The sequence below is a fragment of the Bombyx mori genome, chromosome 27 (genome assembly GCF_030269925.1).
Source record: "Bombyx mori chromosome 27, ASM3026992v2".
In the NCBI taxonomy this organism is placed as follows: Eukaryota; Metazoa; Arthropoda; class Insecta; order Lepidoptera; family Bombycidae; genus Bombyx; species Bombyx mori.
Genome location: NC_085133.1, coordinates 4532105 through 4552778, shown reverse-complemented (window position 1 = coordinate 4552778; position 20674 = coordinate 4532105). Strand labels below are relative to the sequence as shown.

Sequence of the window (20674 nt, the reverse complement as noted above, 5' to 3'; positions counted from 1 at the left end):
CTTGGAGCCACTGCGTTCATCCACAGTGCGTTTCCAGAGATCTTTTTTGCCACGTACCGTCCGGCTTTGGAATGAGCTCCCCTCCACGGTGTTTCCCGAGCGTTATGGTATGTCCTTCTTCAAACGAGGCCTGTGGAGAGTATTAAACGTAGGCAGCGGCTTGGCTCTGCCCCTGGCATTGCTGACGTCCATTAGCGACGGTAACCACTCACCATCAGGTGGGCGGTATGATCGTCTGCCTAAACGGCAATAAAATAAAATTTGTCAAATCCAGTCGTCGCAATAGTGCAAAACCTGTGGGATACGAACATAACCACCTCAGCGGACTTGTCTATTATCACTCATTCACTAGCGTCTATATCCAAAACTTACATTCACCATATATCTCAATTATTTCCAAACAGTAGCTATCCCATTGGGGTGAACAATTCACACGGTATCTCACAGAAAACCTATCTGGTTGAATTCACATTCCTCGTTAACGTTTGAAACACTGTGTCCGGAAATGTTACGTTGCGACCCGGTGATATGTAGGCTTTTAAGGTATTACCTTACCGCTTACGTAGTTGTGGTATTTACTTTGGATATTATTATATGGTTTTCATCAAATTTTCTCTAGGTATAGTAAAAGTAATATAACTATGTAAATGTATACATATCTACTTTTTTTCCTACCTATTCGGTGCTAGCCGAAGGGGCTATTCTAGATACACGTGGACGGGTATGTGAGCTCACGCGCTCAATCTGAAAATATATCTACAACTTTATTGTGGGACTAGCTTTTGCCCGCGACTCCGTCCGCGTGGGATAGTTACTTTGGCATAACGCTAAATTTTACCCCCCACTTCATTTACGCAGAAAATGAAACTATTTTTAAATTATAGAATGTTAAGGAGCTATTTAAACCCCTATTTTGAAACCTTCTTTATTGGTGCTCCACTTGTATTGGTCTTAGCGTGATGTTATATAGCCTATCCTCAATAAATGGGCTATCGAACACTGAAAGAATTTTTCAAATCGGACCAGCAGTTCCTGAGATTAGCGCGTTCAAACAAACAAACTCTTCAGCTTTATAATATTAGTATAGATACAAGAACATAAATTGACAGAGCATTTTCTACTGTAGGTTATTATTAGATTCATTCGCGAAGCAACCATCCTTGAGTTGCTAGGTCTCCTCCGAAGACGCTCGGGCAGCTGTTAGCAAATCCCTTCCCTCCTGGCTGATCCTTTGCTCGCTCACGTGGTCGGGTCAAACTGGAAAGGTCTTCGGGCGACCAGTAATACTTCATTCCTAAAAAAGGCTATAGTTGCAAACTATTGACTAATTTTTACTGGTGGTAGGACATCTTGTGAGTCTGCACGGGTAGCTACCACCACCCCGTCTATTTCTGCCGTGAAGCAGTATTGCGTTTCGGTTTGAAGGGCGGGGCAGCCGTTGTAACTATACTGAGACCTTAGAACTTATATCTCAAGGTGGGTGGCGCATTTACGTTGTAGATGTCTATGGGCTCCAGTAACCACTTAACACCAGGTGGGCTTTGAGTTCGTCCACCCATTTAAGCAATAAAAAAATAAAAATAATATATCGATTTTAATTAATATTTTGAGGCTCACCTATTGAAGATGAAAATAAACCACCGCTGTGAACCATAGAAGGTTATTTCCAAATATCCATCCAGTGAACCGTTCTGTTGATTTCGACAAAGCATCCCCCACGTTATCTAAGCTCATAAAATCACGGCCATTGTCAAAAATCTCAGTACGCGCAAACAAAAGTCACAATATTCTATTGTGTTCGGTGCAGGACATTAAAAACATAAGCACGGAGTTCCCTTGCACGCACAGGCCCCAAGGGACGCACTGTCAAAGAGTAATAATAAAGATAGAGAATGAATTGACGTTCGTGAATCGTTGTAAGAATTTTGATGATTGTTTGAATTGTGATGATATTATTAAATCATTTAATTTTAATATGACAGCTTTTTTTTTCTACCTATTCTGGTAACCTTGAGGGGTTATTCTAGATTCACCGAACTAGTAGGTGAGCTCACGGTGCTCAACCCTGACGTTGTTGCTAACACGACTCCTAGCAAGAGCCGTGCTTCGCAGAATCTACCACCGGATCGGAAACGCGACCCACTGAGAAGATACGGCGAGAAACTCAGTGGGCTGTCTGTGGGTTAGTTTACTCGCCGAGCCCTTCGTCGCAAGCGACGGGTTCGACGAGAACGATAACCGGTGCTTAAGATATGACAGCTGGTAAGTTTTAAGAGCTGAAGAATTTTATTAAGGGTTGCCCACCGAATACAGCTTGAATTGAGGGAATGAATGACGATGAATTTTACAAAAATTGTCACATAACACAGTTGACAATAGTATTGACTGCTTAACGCAAAAAAAAAATCATAAGCCATGTGTTTAATAAATAAACCAGTAATATGTAATTGATAATGTGATGTAAAAAGCCTCTGTACATATCTCAAATTTATATTAGGTTGATAAGTTTGTTGTCATTATTAATTAATACAGTGAGAGAGAGAGCGGAGGGAGAGAAGTTTCGGACAAAGAGTCCAGGGGAATTTTTCGTTTGTTCGTTAAGTCACTTTTTTCATTTTATGTGACCCTTCAGTGAAGGGAGGTCCCATATAGCCCGCGCATCCCAAAACGGCGATATCTTTAGTATATTTGTAGTTGTTCACGACGTTCAGGGCGAGAGAGGGGACGGGGGAAGGCAGCGGGAGGAGGATGCGCCCGCGGCCTAGGATTCGTGTTGGTCGACCAGCAGCGTGACACGCGTCAACATTTGTTAAATAATGTATTTTGAAAGTAGTTAAATAAAAGTATAAAAATTCTGTCATGCATGGTTTCTTCTTCACCATCGTCATGAAGAGTAGTATATTATGATTAATTCACGAATCGTAAACTCTTAGCCACGTAAGCTTCCAAAACGACAATAACTCAGTGCACTGCATCTTACATTACCTTATCTGTTCTAAAGGTGGAAACAGACCCGTCGTTTCATGCAAATCGTGTACGTGACATTATTCGAAGTACTATGCGAGTATCCACCTTAACTAACTTCCCGGTATTAAATTTATAAATTAACAAGTCGTGCTCAAAAATATCTACAAATAGCAAAAGTTCGAACGTGTCACCTCTTAACCTTACTTAATCTGTACCAGACGCGAAACTCTCCGGGCACCGTTCCAAGCTATTTTAGTCTTAAACGTAAAGTGGTAAAGACTAGTTACGTGTAAACGTTTACAGAGTTTGTTTAGTATGCGTAGAACGTACTGTACGTCTGATTGGTCGAATGTTAAAGGAAGGGAGCATAGATTAAAGAGTTTGGTCTGTCGTTTATGATTCAGTGACTTAAATATGATTTTTAGTTAAATTTTCTATGGATTCGTTTTAGCGTTTGATGTGGAAATTACATATATTTAAATTTTTTAAATTATATACGAGAGTTAAGTTGTGCTGCTGACAACAACAGTAGTTTGAAGATCGATGCTTTTTGAACAATTGCGATTTTTATATCATAGATTTCATATCATTCTAAGTTAGACATGATGTATTTTTTTCATTTCTATAGTTAGGTTAACGATCTCACGCGCCAAAGTAATGACTTTGATTGATCTTAGGTAAATAGATAGATAGACCTTACGTTGGCAGGGTACCAAATAATCTTTACAATAATGTATGCCTACCACCTTATTTATTTTCTATAAAAAATACACTTTTACATGAAAATAAAGGATCGAAAATTCATTATTTCTAAGCATTATTGTGTTGGATAAAACGAATTACTCATATCGGTAAGTACTATTGATCGATATTACAACTTTACTAAGTTATCATAGTTATATAGATCAGCAATATTGAAACAAATATTATTAGAATCGATTATTCATTATTTAATGAAATGCTAGGCGTCAAATGCTAGGCGTCAAATGTGAAATAATTATTACAGTTCAAATGTCGACGAAGTTATCCATTCTTTTAATATATTTATTTTTGATTGAAGAATCGATTTTAGAGATACCGAAAAAAATGTAAGCATGCGCTAAAAGCCCTCAATAATACGTTGAATGGAAACATAAATTTAAATGCAATTCACAATGGACAAATGGCACTGTGAAATTTGTATTTTATTGAAATTCGAACCTTTTCCAAACCCTTGTAAGAAGAATTTTGATTGTAACGTCTACGACACCTTCGATAAAAATTCGATTATCAAGATTCATTTTGAATTTCAGAGAAAATTATGTTTTTTCTATATATATTTAAACTAATGGAATCACTCATCATCAGCCTGCGGCAGTCCACTGCTGGACATAGGCCTCCCCCAAAGCTCGCCACTGAACCCGATCTTCGGTTCTACGCATCCAGTTACTGCCAGCTGCCTTGCGCAGGTCGTCGCTCCATCGAGCAGGAGGGCGGGCGTCCTACACTACGTTTGCCGGTTCGCGGTCTCCACTCCAGAACACGTCTACCCCAACGGTTATCGGTTCTGCGACATATGTGACCAGCCCACTGCCACTTCAGCTTACTAACTCTGCGAGCTATGTCGATCACTTTGGTCTTTGCCCGAATGACCTCATTGCGTATTCGGTCTCGCAATGACAAACCAAGCATAGCTCGCTCCATAGCTCGCTGAGTAACTTTTAATTGGTGGACTAGTCGCACAGTCAGTGTCCACGTTTCGGCTCCGTAGGTAAGCACGGTATGGAATCACTACATAGTATAAAACAAAGTCGCTTTCTCTGTCCCTATATCTGTCTGTCTTTATGTATGCTTAAATCTTTAAAACTGCGCAACGGATTTTGATGCCGTTTTTTTTAATAGATAGAGTGATTGAAGAGGAAGGTTTATATGTATAATAACATCCATTAAATAGTGGAGAAATCAATAATAAATTACAGTTTCCGAAGCGAAGCGAGGGCGGGTCGCTAGTTACGAATAAATTTGAAGGTATACAAAGACAAACAGCTGAATGTTTTTAGTTTTTGTGTTTAGAAGTATTTTACAAAATTATTTTGAAACGTTATTAGTTTTTCTTCTGCACAAATTACAACGCTATCGAAATACGAAGACAAAATACTTTTGGATTAGCAATAACAAGACTTTCGCGAAGACTCGATAATTATTTTGATCATTAAATTGCTCATTAAGTTCTGAATTTCTAAGTGCGCTTGGATGACTCGATCTGAAACTATGTAATAATGGATTAAATTAAATTATTTACCAATAGTATTTATTCATTAAAGTTGAGCGAGGAGAATTTAAAAAATAATAATCACAAGTGTAATTTTATTTATTTATTTTTTTATTGCTTAGATGGGCGGACGAGCTCACAGCCCACCGGGTGTTAAGTGGTTACTGAAGCCCATAGACATCTACAACGTAAATGCGCCACCCACCTTGAGATATAAGTTCTAAGGTCTCATTATAGTTACTACGGCTACCCCACCCTTCGAACCGAAACGCATTACTGCTTCACGGCGGAAATAGGCGGGGTGGTGGTACCTACCCGTGCGGACACCCAAGAGGTCCTACCACCAGTGATTACGCAAATTATAATTTTGCGGGTTTGATTTTTATTACACGATGTTATTCCTTCACCGTGGAAGTCAATCGTGAACATTGGTTGAGTACGTATTTCATTAGAAAAATTGGTACCCGCCTGCGGGATTCGAACACCGGTGCATCGCTACACACGAATGCACCGGATGTCTTATCCTTTAGGCCACGACGACTTCAAAAACTTATTTTTGAAAGAATCATTAATGCCAAATCTGTGAACGCGCAGAATCTATGTTTTCTAGATAACACGGGACGACGACCCGATGCTATTGTTATAATACATTGCGGGTCACAAATCACAAATACAAAAACGACACGCGGTTATATTTTTGTTTCACGTTAACGCAGCCGTTTCTCGTGTCGCTTCAGAAATGTTTTCTTTACGCCCTTTACATCTTTTAATACATAAAAATTACGTGTCACGTTGTTTGTCCGCGATGGACACCTAAGCTATTGAACTGATTTTAACTTATTTTTTTTTAAATATGTGTTTTGTTCCCACTTACGCCATAGGATGGTATTTATTGTGACTAATGGTCGCAATATTTATGAATTAACAATAAAATGATTTCTTAAGTTGATTATTATTATTAATTGTAAGTTTCATAAGTCTAAAACAGATGGCGCCTTAAATCAGCTTTTACACACAATTGTAATACTGTCTGACATTAATATCTCATAGATAAACACCATGTGTCGCTGAGGCTAAAGTATAAGTGAAATTTATTTCGTAGTAAACGCAATACAGTGAAATCCAATTGTTCTTACTTTTTTAATTTTTGGTATTAGCAAAGCCGGCCACGTGTTATTTAGAAACAAAAACCTTAGCCACAGCAACGTGTGGCAGAGTCAGCTTGTTAAGATATTTCAATATCCGATGTAATATAGTATACTAGTACAAATTATTATGGAAACTCGTTTTCTATCAACCAAGTTGTTTTCAATTTCACAAACAAAATCAATTTCGAATAATATTCCATTAATACGTCAACAAAGGATGTATTTACCTGTAAATTTCGCGCTAAATGAACCAAGAATAATTACATTACGAAAATGAATACCCCCAGGGACAATAGTATCTACAACTGTCAAAGTTCTGTCAAATTAATGAACCTTCAGTTGTAATGACGTTCGGAGGCACTCGCCTGGAAAAGATAGTAACCCTGCCGCACAAGTCGACTGCTAATATACGCTTTGTGTCTATATAAATAGTGAAAGAATTACGTTGTATACGTTTTGAGTGTAGCGACAGTGGTACGTGATTGAATATCTAACAGAGGACTAATTATTTACTGGTATATCTTTAGTGTATGTAACTATAGAACATTCAATTAATTCTCAGATGAAAGTTTTTGCTTAATAAAATGCTTAATAAAAACCTGTTATCATGTTCATCAATGGACACTTTGAAATAAGATTGCGTCGGCATCGAATGCCTGTTGACATCACAGACTTAAGCACGAAATTATATTGGGATGTGAGGTCGAAATCTCAATTGTATTATGTAACGGCTGTCTTGCCGCTATAAACTGGAAAATATGACAGCTTTGCGTCAGAAATCAGACGGATAGTGGTACAATTCTCTGAGAACGTTGCTGGTCATTATATCGGCACCTTCTAGCGTCAGAAAGGTACTATTTTCGGTCGGCATCACAGCTATTTTTTTTATAATTGAAAGATTACTGGTGGCCCGGAGGCCTTTCCAGTTTCACCAGGACAGGTGGGCGAGCAAAGGCTCAGCCAGAAGAGGCGGGATTTGCTAACAGCTGCCCGAGCGCCTTCGCGAATGAATCTACTACCGGATCGGAATCGCGACCCGCTGAGAAGATCCGCGGAGAAACTCAGCGGGCTGATGCATGGGTTAGCTTGCACGTCGACCTTTTTGTCGAGTTCCACGAGTACGGTCACTGGGGTCCCTAATCCTGCTCCTAGTGTTAGAGCTGAAGGCGTCTAATGCAAAGGTTATTGGATCTGATGGATCCGTAAGTACGTGATCACACAGCTACTTGCCTCAAACAACAAAACAAGCGGGATTCTATTAGGATATTCGTTCCCGTGTCTGAGACTCAATTGATTTGGGCGGGAGCAATCTTTGCCTGATTCTTTGAAACACGTTTCTATTCCCGGCCCGCGAGTATTTGCGTTTGCTAGAGTGTGTACGAAAAGGGGAAAATTCTTACCCTTCCGTATATATGGTCGTAAGAAAGAAAAAAAAAACAATATTGTTCCGTAGCAGTTTTTATTGTTTCCAAGTATTTCGCAGTATTTGGAACTGTTTATGTTATGTTAACGTTTTCACTTAAGTACTACGGGAGATTTTATTATGTTTGAAAATCATAAGAGGTATTTATATTGCCAGCCATTGGACACTTTGAACGTAATTTTTTGTTAAAATGATTTTTTATGATGATGATGATGATAACATGAAATAAAAAATTTCAATAAATCTAATATTGTTCAATTATCTGGTCCAAAACCCTATGCCCCCCAAGTGGCCTCAAGAGTGCCTCAAAAGTATAGCCCCATATCAATCTCTCTTGGGCTAACCGCTTTATTTCGGAAGATATTAGCTTGATTGCCTTTGTCTCAACTGGCCCACTGCGCTTGCCCTGGGGGTCCACTCCAGGACTTGTCTCGGGATATGTATGGGCTCTCTCCTGAGAGTATGGCCTATTCATGTTACATTATTGGTTAGTAAGATAAAATTAAACGAACTCATAAATTCCAATTAATAAAATTACTAAATAAAAATTACCGTTCTTAATCAATCAACGTTGTATAAAACACGTCCCACATATGAAGGATTCGCGTGAAATCAATATAGCTCGCTAATTAATTAATTTAAGTTCGTTTCACATTCACACTTTACTGCTTGTCAATGAAGTGGACGTATTAATTGTAATGTCAATTATTAAATGCTGTATTTTCAGTGATCAGGTCAAAGTTATTCATAAGATAAAAGGCGATGTAAACAAAAAAGTTTGCGATAGTAGTTAGCACGATATTTGAAGTCGTCGTGGCCTAACGGATAAGACGTTCGGTGCATTCGTGTTGAGCGGTCTACCCGATGATATGTAGGCGAAGTAAAATGTCCCTTAGAAATAAGGTGACACTCTACAAAACTTGCATACGCCCCGTCATGACCTATGCAAGTGTAGTGTTCGCTCACGCGGCCCGCATACACTTAAAATCCTTTCAAATTATTCAATCCCGTTTTTGCAGGATAGCCGTCGGAGCCCCGTGGTTCGTCAGGAACGTCGACCTCCATGACGACCTGGACTTAGAGTCCATCAGTAAGTATCTTCAGTCGGCGTCCATGCGCTACTTCGATAAAGCGGCACGACACGAGAACCCTCTCATCGTGGCCGCCGGTAACTACATTCCCGATCCTGCGGACAGAATGGAAAGCAGTCGACGTCGCCCTAAACACGTCATCTCGGATCCTCCTGATCCACTAACGGTGCTTTTAGGTACTTCAAGCACCGGTCACCGTTCTCGTCGAACCCGTCGCTTGCGACGAAGGGCTCGACGAGTAAATTAACTCTCAGACACAGCCCACTGAGTTTCTCGCCGGATCTTCTCAGTGGGTCGCGTTTCCGATCCGGTGGTAGATTCTGCGAAGCACGACTCTTGCTAGGGTTCGTGTTAGCAACGACGTCAGGTTTGAGCCCCGTGAGCTCACCTACAAAAGTTAGGGTTACGCTGACATAGCCTCTCAAGGCTCTCAGCTAAGGTAGGAAAAAAAAAAAAAAAAAAAAAAAAAAAAAAAAAAAAAAAAAAAAAAAAAAAAAAAAAAAAAAAAAAAAAAAAAAAAAAAAAAAAAAAAAAAAAAAGTTGAGCGATGCACCGATGTTCGAATCTCAGGTGGGTACCAATTTTTCTAATGAAATAGGTACTCAACAAATGTTCAGGATTGACTTCCACGGTGAAGGAATAACATCGTGTAATAAAAATGAAACCCGCAAAATTATAATTTGCGTAATTACTGGTGGTAGGACCTCTTGTGAGTCCGCGCGGGTAGGTACCACCGCCCTGCCTATTTCTGCCGTGAAGCAGTAATGCGTTTCGGTTTGAAGGGTGGGGCAGCCGTTGTAACTTTACTGAGACCTTAGAACTTATGTCTCAAGGTGGGTGGCGCATTTACGTTGTGGATGTCTATGGGCTCCAGTAACCACTTAACACCAGGTGGACCTTGAACTCGTCCAACCACAAAGCAAAAAAAAAATTTGGCTGTCGATGACTAACAAACACCTTATTTTTAGGTGAAATTAAACCGGTAAACAAATTTTAATTACATCTACGACTTTTGAAACCCAAAGAAAATAATATTACAAAAAAATCGATAATCAAAATATTCGATTAATTCACTTTTAAATTAATTAAGTCTACAGTTTTATCGAATAATTTTGACGTATTTAGAAAACGAGCACAGCCGTCTCCAAATTAAGATCATGTGTTATTAATTTTACTTTTCTTGATTACAAGTGTAATACGGAATATGATAGTTAGATAAATGTGGTGTAGAATAGAAACTCTCATTGTAAATCGATGCAAAAATAAAGATAAGTTTTAGATAGAGCACCGGTCTGACATTTATCCACATCTCAGTTCTTTCACCCGTCAAACTAAACACATCGTCAAACGCCTCGTCTAAAAACAATAAATAGAATCAATACTAAATCGTACAAACCGAAGACAATAAAAATAAATTGCGCCCATATCTCTTTTATTGTTTGTCGATGCGTTACAAATAAAATGGTAATAACTAGTCCTTTATAAACATTTGGAAGCAAAGTATAATCTGTAGCTTTTGGGGTTGAGTGAGCTATTCTCAACTGTCAACCCCAGGCTCTCAGAGGCATTTGGCAACTGAGCTGTAATGGCACAATAAATAGTTGGCAACCCTAACGCATCTGTCACTTAACTAGTAAAATATACAGACGTTGTCGGTGAAAAATCGAAATGTTGAGCGCCTCTGCCTTTGTCTTTGTATTCAATTTCCATTGCTATGTATCGGAGTTAAGGTTTTAATTTGATTGTAGGAAACTAGGAATACATTTTAAATGTTACAGTAGCTTTTTTTTTTAAATGGAACGTGAATAGACAATTTTCGTGATTGCTTCAATACAAGGTTTGAGACATTGTGGTTTTATAACATTTTCAAGTCTAATTCAATAATTAAATACATCATTAAGTACTTTAAAGGGGATGTAATAAAAACTAATTGAAATAATGATTCTCAGTTTCATTTGCTGTTTCGTTAATTAAATCGGCATTTCGAATTCTCAATAAATTTCCTGACAGTAACTTTATTTGAAATTTAATAAGTCAAAGCCTCTAAAATGTAAATTAGGAATATTGTACAGATTGCAAAAAAAAAATTTGATTGTTTCACTTCGAAGAAATGAGCTGTTTGTCCATAGCTTCCAATGAGTTCCAATGAGTATTTTAGCCAACCTGTGATTCTGAAGTCGTCGTGTCTTAAAGAATATGTCTCCCGGTGAATTCGTGTCGAGCAATGCGACTGTGTCGAATCCGTTGGGCAGATACCAATTATTCTAATGAAATGCTCAACACATGCTCACGAATAACTGATGATGAGGAAATAGATGAAGATAATTTGCTTAATTACTGATGATAGGGCCTCTTGTGAACCCACACAAGTAAGCACCGCCATTCTGGTTTCAAAAATGGGGTGGCCGTTATTCTATGAAAGGGATACTTAGTACTCGTGTCTAAAGCTGGGTGGCATTTACGTTATCTATGTCCATGTGCTCTAGTATAAATTTGGCGAGTATTAGAATCTTGCATGTTGTTTAATATTGGAATAATGTAAACGATAAAATGTTGGCTTCTGAAAATTCCTAAGCAAAGAGGAGTGCGATAATATCAATCGTCGGGGGAGTAAAGGATAAGACGCCTGGTGTACTAGTATTGACCAAAGTAACTAAACTGGCATGGTCTACGGATGATCCTTCCATTCTTCTCAGCTTAGCCTCGAGCTTAGATTAGCCTCTACAGCATCATATATCTGCGGATGTCGTCTATTTGATCGCTCCATTAGTACTTTTCAAACACCCCGGTTCTCATTCATGCGTTTGATGTTACTGAACCAACACAGACGTTGCTGCCATTTGTATTGGGTTTCGATCAGCGGATCTTCAATTTCGAATATTTTTGTGATAAAAACATATTTTGCATTTCCCCATTTGTCAAAACTCCTTCAACTTACAAAACGCACCCTGCGTTATATCGAAAGAGGAAACAAAATCCGAACGAAAAGCCACATTATAATATCGTATTGTTAATAGAAACATTGGAAAATAATCCTTAATGTTTCCCATTGAAGCTACTGTTTGACTTTATTCCTCTTTAAAGCTTCTATTACTACAACTTTAAGTTAAACTGACGCTTAAAGTCAAAGTCGGAAGGTTTCTTTCGGCATGCACGCGGACACTACTCAAAGGACCCCTGATTTCGGATTCTGGTGGATTTCTTTTCGGATTAAAGACCCCATGAATGTAATGATAATGTACCCGAGTCTTACCAAAGCGATTTTGTCACGCGTTGGCTTTCTTTGATGTATTTAAATTTTATAACAAAATGATAGCTTTATTTTCGCGAAGGGTAGGAAATAGTATATTTTTACTGGTGGTAGGACCTCTTGTGAGTCCGCGCGGGTAGGTACCACCGCACTGCCTATTTCTGCCGTGAATAAGTAATGCGTTTCGGTTTGAAGGGTGGGGCAGCCGTTGTAACTATACTGAGTACTGTAAAAATGGAGACTAAACTCATGGCTCCAGAACCAACACCGAGTGGATCGTGAGTTTCTGTACCCATATAGACAATTAAATAAACAATAAACTACCCTCATAATGACTAAATATCTGCATTATATCCGCCAAAATGAGGACATTTGCTCTTATTTGACTTTGAAGCCGACAGTTGTTGGATTGTCGAATTATTCATTTAATCTCCAAAATAAACATACTACATCGCCAAAGCAGATGAATCCTTTGAAGTGACGCCTATGTTACTGAACTTGATTACACGTTTGATCAAATGTTTGTCGAGCACATCCAATATTTGTATATGCACTATTTCGTAAAATTTGTGGGACGTATGTTTAATTTTCCTTTTATATTTTCTTTCAGGTATGGAGTTGTGATATTCGCTTAAGGTAGTAATACATATAAATATCAATCTTATGTTGTGTCAGTATATTACGATAGTATATCTACGAGTATATTCTGTTGTATCTGTGACGTACGAAGTGAACGGTGAACACTTGAAGCAAACGGTAGAAAAATACAGATAGAAGAGTTTATTTAGAATTGTTTTAAAAACTTTTTCTATAATACTTATTTAATAAAATAATAGAGGTCTGTCGCTGTTCGTGTAACACGCAAAAATTACTGGATAGATTTCGATTTTTTTTTATTTATTGCTTAGATGGGTGGACGAGCTCACAGCCTACCTGGTGTTAAGTGGTTACTGGAGCCCATAGACATCTACAATGTAAATGCGCCACCCACCTTGAGATATAAGTTCTAAGGTCTCAGTATAGTTACAAAGGCTACCCCACCCTTCAAACCGAAACGCATTACTGCTTCACGGCAGAAATAGGCGGGGTGGTGGTACCTACCCGTGCGGACTCACAAGAGGTCCTACCACCTCTATTTTATTGCTGTTTTAATTCTAATCTAATAAAATATCGCGATTGCTTTGTTCAACATAGTTTAAAAAAAAAACTATGCGCATTTATTTATAATAGTGCTCGTTAGACGGCGTTAGTAGTCTTCTGAATCAATGCTGGTTCAATTTACAAACTTATTTCCAAGCGCATTCAAATTTTGATCATTCTTCTTTGAGTGCTTCCATCTAATAGGAGTTCGCGATATTCAGACCTACATATTTGCTGTAGACTGCAGTTATTATCAGAGATCTTCATCATTCCCCTAAGTACGTTCACAATCATTAGCCAAAACTTTGTCGATATCCAGATAGTGTTCAGATCTACGGACAAACGTAAATTATCGATTTTATGGTGATATGTGTACCGGGTTTATTTTAGGTTTAATAGCACTAGTTATATGAAGCGTTTCAAGAGATCTCGTTTTGTACGGTTTGCATATAAAGCATTCACCTATCTCCGCAGTATATTAGTGGCAAAACAAGGCATTTTAGTTCACCACTCCAAAGTTATGCATCCCCAGTGATTTAAATGGTAAATTTATGTAAATCAAGCTCTCACCTTGAGAGGGAGTTACCACGATACGAACTAAGCATTGTCTTGAAAGGAATCCTGGAAATTCGTTTGCAAATAATTTATAAAGTTTTCGCGGGTTGAATTGTAACTGTAGACTTCATTGAGTTAGGCAACATAATCAGAAGTTTAAAGGTTACGTGTTTTATTCCAATGACCTTGGAAAATGAATTATTCATCGCTCTCTTGGATAATATTATCGGGTTGTATAATTAAAAAATAATTCAAAAATTGTTGACAGTTGTTCTCGTGGGCTTCTTCCTTGGCAAGAATAAATAATTCCACTTCACATACACGGAGCACCATGTCGGGGAGTTATGGAGAGTTGTGTGCCCGCCTTTCTTGGTCCAAGCTCCACCCTTTTAGTAAAATTTGACCGTCCGGGTTAACAACAACGAAAGGTTTTAGTGTGTAGTCACTTTCTCTTAATTGATCCATCAATATGATGTTGTGTTTTGCAAGTATTGCTATTTTTCTTACCTAAACAAAGGACCGAGACTGAGAGCTTATGTTCCCTTATTTAAAAAAAAATAAGCCCAGTATTAGTTGCACAATTCCTATGTATGTTTGTTTAATTGTGATTAGCACTGTTAATAGCATAGCCTTGTTCATGGCTCTCAAAACTAAGAACAGAATGTAACGTCTTAATTTGCTTATTAATAATTATTAATTATTGTGCAACTTTTTAGTATTCCAGAAAATCCTCTACATATGGTTAAAAAGATTCAAAATTATTGTAGGAAGTGCACTCTATATTGCAGAGATATCTTGAAAATCTTAATGTATATGGCTTAGACCTCCGTGACCTATACCTATAGTTTACCTAGACCTAGTCTGAAAGCCTTTCTGTGTACCGTATATATAAGGTCATTTATCACTTCTGTAATACATATTTATGTTTCATGAATTTAATGTACCATACCATTAACCACCCAACGGGTAGCGGTCACCATTTGATAAAATTGGTCATGTTGTAATGAATTAAAAATAAATTAATAAAGATTAAAGACACAAATAGGCTAACGAAGTTATGTATGTTAAAGTCATTCGGGTAAAAAACCAATGCGATATCAAATCATTCATATCTTAAGAAATTTTTCAGAATAGAAATAAAATATTTTATTTAAATTTCGATGCAAATAGCACCACCAATTAGATCATTCACCTCGTTTCTTCACATGGATAGATTGGTTATAGTTTCTAAAATAATTATTTTCAGCAGTACCTAATCAACGTTCTCGCAATTGTGACTTTGGAATTTGGATTTTGGAATTTTGTGGCTCGTTGAAGCTAAACTATACAACTGCTTGTCATGATGTATGGTTGCGAAAATACACTTCAAGGCACAATTCTGTTTTATTCAAAAAATATAATAACTCTAGATCTGTCAAGAATATAAAGTCATGTAGGCTTTCATTTTTGAACTTGGTGTAAGTATCTTGTCCACAATACATAAGAAAACATTTTTGTGTTAATCATACCTAATAAGCACCTTATTTATTCAATAATATGAAATTAGGAAAATCAATTTCAATTTAAAACGTCAGCAAATGAACGTCTGAATTTCGACTTGTTGTTATTGGAAAAAGTCAAAACTTTCGAAGGAAAGGTGAAGCTTTCAAAATTAAGTTGTTGTAAATTTTGATTGATTTCACTTTTAAAGTTTCCGCCGACTTTGTAAATTTGATTTGAAGCATAAATATTAATTTAACGGGGTCCGTTTAATGACAAAGTTACGTTCGCGTGACGATAAAAGCATATCAATTGTTTTTATGGAATGTTTTTTTTAATATCAAACTGTTACACCATTTTCGTGGGCGTTATAAAGAAATCTGCGCTGACATCGGCACGTACAAGTCACAAGAGAATGTAAACCTCTTTTACTCAGTCTTTGTTTTTAATTTAGCACGCGACTATATTTTTTTATTTTGGCACCGGGATTTCAGATACTGTACTCAAGTTATTGTCCATTTTCATGTGGTAAGGTCTTAGCAAAATGTACCCATCTTGTTGTTTGGTTTAAATGGGGTCTTCTTGGAGAATATGGATCGAAGTAAAATTAAGAATTGGTGAAAGAGCTATTCTAGAAATTTTTAATCAGGTAATTTAGTAATTACTACGGAAAATGGAGAAGTAGTATAAAGTCCTCGACACTGTTTTTTTTTTTTTTTTTTTTTTATTGCCTTTGTAGGCAGACGGGCATACGGCCCACCTGATGGTGAGTGGTTACCGTCGCCCATGGACTTCAGCAATGCCAGGGGCAGAGCCAAGCCGCTGCCTACCGCTTAATACTCTCCACAAGCCTCGTTTGAAGAAGGACATGTCATAGCGCTCGGGAAACACCGTGGAGGGGAGCTCATTCCATAGCCGGATGGTACGTGGCAAAAAAGATCTCTGGAAACGCACTGTGGATGATCGCAGTGGCTCCAGGTAGTATGGATGAACTCTACTCCGGTGGCGGGCGGTGCGATGGTAAAAACGAGATGCTGGTATCATCTCGAACAATTCCTCAGAGCACTCCCCATGGAACATACGGTACAAAATACAGAGGGAACCGAAGTCCCTCCGCAGACCCATGATTATACCCATGCATATATTGTAACTTATACTCGGTTAGATTATAATGAACTAATTAATGTATGTCTATTCAATATTAAACATGTTTCTACCTAAGCTAATACAAACATGCTGGTTTTGCTCGATTTTCCAAAAATCGTTAACGACATCAAAAGATAGAATCTCGCAAACGGTATTCGTTCTGTTAAGAGTATTGCAGAAAACTACCGTCTTATCTGTAATTCATCACTGATTAGATCTCATTAGGTTTTAAACCATTTATTAGAGGAAGTCTCAAATAATACGTTAACTTTTAACACTTGTTTTTAACGAAGATCTTGATATATCCGCAAACATATCCAAGGCTGATGACAATTTCTTTATCGCTTTTCTTTAATATGGTCATTTTGGCGTAGTGACCTGTTTCGCTTAGACAAAATAAAATATTGATTAATCTCATACTTTGGCTTGGTATTTAAGCCGTTTTTCAACTTTAAACAAAGTAATCCTTCCTTTATGCATAACATAGTTTAAACACGCCAATTTTTTATAATAATGAATAATGATGATAATGTTTGAAAACATTGTCATAATATTACAAACTTCGGTTTTTTGTCGTTATTCCTATACATCCTTGACCCATCATTTCCTTTAATCCTTATCGCCATCAAGAATGCCGTTTTAAATGATCATTGCTTTAGTAAAATATTCTTTATCCGAATGCTTTAAGGACGGTTTTTATCTGGCGCCTAAGGTTCGGTAAGACTTAATTTCCCGAGGTTTTGCAGCCTTTTACGTAAACAGTGAAATGTGAAGTTCGCGTGACGTACATACTTAACGTAGTCTCACTATTTTGCATACATTAACCCGATATGCATATTCTAGGAACGTTTTTGATGAAATCGAGTTATTTTCATCGATGAACGTAGGAATAATGGCAGGATTTAGTTGGGTTGTGTAGCCAAATGTTCATGTAACTTAAGTATGTGAGGTATACTTTAAAACGTGGGCAAGGCTTGGGGAACTTCTATGTGCAGCGGTGGATATCTGTGAGCTGAAAGATGGTACGGCTACCAACATCGTGGAGATTGGGGGTGAGCAACCTTTTTAATCAACGTGCCAATTGTTTTTCTGGCACGCCGCACGTCGATTCACTCTTATTAAAATTTACGAAACTTTATTTACAATAAATATTAGAATAAAAAAAATATAAAACTACAAAAAAAATAAGATTCCATATACATTATTACTCCATATACTGGTGGTAGGACCTCTTGTGAGTCCGCACGGGTAGGTACCACCGCCCCGCCTATTTCTGCCGTGAAGCAGTAATGCGTTTCGGTTTGAAGGGTGGGGCAGCCGTTGTGACTATACTGAGATCTTAGAACTGTATCTCGGGGTGTGTGGCGCATTTACGTTGTAGATGTCTATGGGCTCCAGTAACCACTTAACACCAGGTGGGCTAGGAGCTCGTCCACACATCTAAGCAATAAAATTTTAATGCAAGATAAAAACAAATAAGAATAGAACAGAAAAACGAATTGATGGGAGAAAGTCGATAAAATAAATTCAATTTTAGAAATGCTTGGCCAAGCGCGTTGAAGGCGTGCTGCTCATCCTTGGTGTAGACCAATAATCTTGTCTGCCAATTCACATCAATGTGTCGTATATTCGAAATGAGTTTTGAAGACCGGAAATTTATGGAATTCACATAAACACATAAAACAAGACGGCAGACACCATACATTCATTGTAATTCATACCGGTTCTGTTATCATTCCCACAAACCAATTTACATTTCAACGATTGATCCAACATTGACTTAATCATCATATTTAGATAACTGTTGGCACGGTTAACTTTAACGGCTACCAAAGACATATGAGTCGTCTATTATCAAAGGTGGCAATCTGTGCATTTGGAAAAAAAAATGTTATTGATATGTCAATACAGATTGATTTGAATATAATCGTCTCCTTCAAAGAATACGGTTCAAAACCTGCATTAAATAAAGGTTAATACTTAACCTGTTATTTATCTAAGATGTCGTTCAGAAGAGTTTTGTGACTGCCAATGGAATACAAGTCAATAATTCGTTTTTCTGATTTACCAATAATTGTCCAAAAGTCACATTGCCGGCTTTGATAATAGTCGACTCATATAGCACTTAATAGTGAACTTTTTCAGATTAGGTTTATCAAGCAGTAATGCGCGCAGATGCATAGTGGAAACATTTTTCTTCATACATACACTTTTACCAGCGGTGACATCAAGAATATGTGCAAATTTTTATTATCGGACCATATCTTCAAAAACTAGTTTTAAATCTTCCCTAGCTTAGTCATTTTTCAATAAATTCTTGACGGTTAAGTTTTTTTAACTTAATTTTTTTTGGGATTTGTTCCGAAACGCTTAGTGGCCGATCAAACTAATAAAGCTTTCACACTGTACCCCTGATTATGTAAAGCAAACGCATCTTTGTATGGAAATGTGTAATGTTCAACAATACCGTCCACTTAACTCTTGTTTGACGTTTTGTTTAATACCACCTTCGAAAACGTCGGTGCGTCAGCAATTTATCTTAACACATTCCTTTTTACATTCATTTTTGTTTTTGTTTAAAACTCTCACAGAAAGAGCAGTCATTATTTTTTTTATAAACCAATCGACATAGTCAAAATCTCAGAAAGTGCATATAGCAAATATTTGCTTAACATGGATAGCCCATCATAACAATCCCTTTATATTTTCAACGCTATAATTTGCGATATAAAAAGTTCGTTGATTAATGGGTAAAGCGTCCGGTATATTATAGGGTGATATGACTACACTATGGGTTACTCAACACGTGCTCACGATGAAGTATTATAATAACTTCATGCATTACCAACAAAGCTATATAATGTATTAACGATATTTGTAAAATTTGTTGCGAAACTAAGATTAGCCACAACAATACGGTTAGCAATTGGTACTGGTCTTTCTTGCTTAATAGTAGACGTATTTTTGTATCTTTATATATTAAGTTGTAATATTTCAATTAAAAGCCACTTTATTGTATTCGAGTCTTCCTTAACTTATGTTAAATAAACAAACAACATTTTTTTATTGCTTAAATGGGTGGACGAGCTCACAACCCACCTGGTGTTAAGTGGTTACTGGAGCCTATAGACATCTACAACGTAAATGTGCCACACAACTTGAGATATAAGTTCTAAGGTTTTCAGTATAATTACAACGGCTACCCCACCCTTCAAACCGAAATGCATTATTGCTTCATAGCTTATAGAATAACATACATAGCTTATTGGTTATTTGAAGCTTCACATAGCTTTTCATAAGAGCTTGAAATATTTTACTATAAATGGCACAGATAGCATCAATTGCGGCACACACATTACATCGGTGATACCGCAAAAGTACTTTTCAAAGAAATCTATACTTATACTTATAATATTATAATAATAATAATAATATTATAAAGAGGAAAGATTTGTTTGTTTGTTTGTTTCGAATAGGCTCCGAAACTACTGGACCGATTTGAAAAATTCTTTTGCCATTAGAAGCCGACATTGACATTGTCCCTGATGAACATAGGCTACTTTGTTTTTTTTTTTTTTTTTGTTTCATGTGTGTTTTAATGTTTCCGAAGTGAAGCGAGGGCGGGTCGCTAGTTCTATTATAAATCGAGTCCCTTATATGAAACTACACTTACTTTCAATTGGCCAATTTTTATTCTATACTTTAGTCAAATTGTAAATCGTCTTTAGAACGGCTAATTACGTAAACATGCAACATGTTTTGCGACGTGTTTGAAATTTTTATGGTTTTATTATATTTACAATTTTAGGTATTTAATTAAAATACGAAAGCCTTCCATAGTAATCTCAAGGGTCTGGACGGAGTCTTCGTACGCTTTATCACCAATATTAGTATGAATTGTAATGAAAACGTTTAAATTTTGCCTGTACATGAAATATTTATGCGAAAACACTATAGGATCAAGATATTCTTGGTTTAGTTTACTATTCCTACTAGAAAATCTACGAGTTTGTTTTGGAATAAATTGATTTGAAGTAGAAATTATTGATCACGCATTGCATACAGATGTTGATAGTGCAAGGTGAGCTCCCGGTCCATCTGTTAAGTAGTTCTCGGACTTAGTAGAAACCACAATGTCTTTTGCTTCTGAAAGAGACAAGATGGTGAGAGTACTGAGTTTGGCACGACAAATGACGTAAAGCCTGATATGAAAAATGCGCGAAC

General features: G+C 37.3%; 1 protein-coding gene across 7 annotated transcripts in view; it reads left to right on the top strand.

Moving 5' to 3' along the window:
* The window catches only part of LOC101743574 (latrophilin Cirl), a 395071-nt gene that overhangs the window by 193015 nt on the left and 181382 nt on the right, over positions 1 to 20674 (top strand). Inside the window, exons 1-2 of one of the 7 annotated variants that reach the window (XM_062676455.1) lie at positions 7785 to 8879; positions 12741 to 12766. The exons of the other annotated variants lie outside the window; for them this stretch is intronic. The gene's annotated coding sequence lies outside the window, so the exon portion shown is untranslated. Of the gene's footprint in view, positions 1 to 7784; positions 8880 to 12740; positions 12767 to 20674 lie in introns of those variants that run through there. 7 annotated transcript variants of the gene reach the window in all.